The sequence below is a fragment of the Mus pahari genome, chromosome 8, assembly GCF_900095145.1.
Source record: "Mus pahari chromosome 8, PAHARI_EIJ_v1.1, whole genome shotgun sequence".
Classification (NCBI taxonomy): domain Eukaryota; kingdom Metazoa; phylum Chordata; class Mammalia; order Rodentia; family Muridae; genus Mus; species Mus pahari.
In genome coordinates this window covers 98,419,973-98,421,732 of record NC_034597.1, presented here as the reverse complement: position 1 = coordinate 98,421,732, position 1,760 = coordinate 98,419,973, and the positions used below count along the sequence as shown (strand labels likewise).

General features: G+C 39.0%; 1 non-coding gene across 1 annotated transcript; it reads right to left on the bottom strand.

The window, feature by feature from the left end:
• Positions 1-543: 543 nt before the first annotated feature.
• Positions 544-647, bottom strand: LOC115064661. The gene has a single exon (XR_003844477.1). It is a non-coding gene; the product is annotated as a U6 spliceosomal RNA (small nuclear RNA).
• Positions 648-1,760: the final 1,113 nt, after the last annotated feature.

Below are 1,760 nucleotides of genomic sequence, written 5' to 3'. Positions count from 1 at the left end.
AGCAAACACGATTTTCTGCTCCCACCAGGACTGCTATCTCTCTCTCTCTCTCTCTCTCTCTCTCTCTCTCTCTCTCTCTCTCTCTCTCCCCTCATATATATACAATACAATAAAATTAGAAAATTATTGCAAATTTATATTTGTATCAAATAGCCATTATCAAATTCTTACTTGATTTAATTTTATAATATATAATTTGGTTATATATGGTTAATAAGAATATCTAATAATCTATAACAGTGTTGTAGTCCCTCAGACCATTAAAGGTTATTCTTTCATAAGCATGGACTTGAACTATAGTAGTTTCCCAAGTCAAATCAGTCTTATCATATCAGTTAACTAAATTATCCTTCCTGTATCACTGACAATTCAGTCAGTTTCAACGCTTGATTCATATACTGATATACTATACACAAAATATTATAGCTTGCAGTATGCATGATTAGTTACTTCAAAAATATTAAAGATAATATCTAAATCTTGTGTTGCTCTTTAAAATTATACACACACACACACACACACACACACACACACACACACACACACATAATGGAACACTTCACAAATCTGCATGTCATTCTTGTGCAGGGGCCATGCTAATATTCTCTGTATCATTTTAATTTTAGTATATGTGCTGCCAAAGAGACCTCCCAGGGCTTCCAGGGATTAAACACAAAGGAGTACACATGGAGGGACCCATGGCTCCTGCTGCATATGAAGTAGAAGACAGCATCAGTAGGAGGAAAGGCCCTTGGTTCTGTGAAGGCTCAATGCCCCAGTTTAGGGGAGTGTGGGACAGGGAGGCAGGAGTTGGTGGGTGGGCTCATAGAAGCAGGGGGAAGGGGAATGGTATAGGGTATTTCCAAAGCAGAAACTGGAAATGGGGATGATATTTGAAATGTAAATAAATAATATACCCAATAATTTTTTTAAAAAAAATATATGTATATATACATTGTATATATATTACATGGAAGAGGGGATGTGGAGGGACAGTAGGAGTAGCAGAGAGAGGGGAAAGTGTGATTGGGACGTATCTATCCTTTGGTAAGGGAAATAGAATAGATTTAGCCAGTGGTCTGTGGGTAGGTGTGTTTGGGAATAGAAGGAAGGGAAGGGAGGGAGAAATTACATGAAGAAAAGGCTGGATTTGGGAAGATTTCCATTTGCGGGCAGATGGAAACCAGTGCGGTGGAAACTCCATAGAATCTAAAGAAGTAATTTTAGTAAAAACTCCTAGTAAAATGGGACACAAATTCTGAAATGTGCATCTTTGGTAACCAGGCAAGGCCTCATCTATAGAGACTGAGAGACCAAACCAGCCACAAAACGTTCAACCTACAGATTGTCCTGCCTACAGAGTCTTCTTGAACCAGAAGCTAGCAGCAGCAACATCAAAGAGACCAGAGAGATTTCATCCTTCAAAAGATTGGAGTGGATGCAGAGTTCCACAGCCAAATATCAGGCAGAGTTGGGATTCCTGCTGAGAAGCAGAAGGAAGTACTGAGGAACTGGAGGAGTCAGGGACACACCAGGAAAAGAAGTCCCATAGAACCAACTAACCAGGACTGAGAACTTGAAAGACCCGGGAGCCTGCAAGGGGTCTGACTTAGGTTCTCTACATATATGTGATGGATGAGTTGTTTGGTGTTTTGATATTCTTGTGAAAATCTTAATAATGGGAGTTGTCTCTGACTTACTTTCTTTCTTTCTTTCTTTCTTTCTTTCTTTCTTTCTTTCTTTCTTTCTTTCTTTCTTTC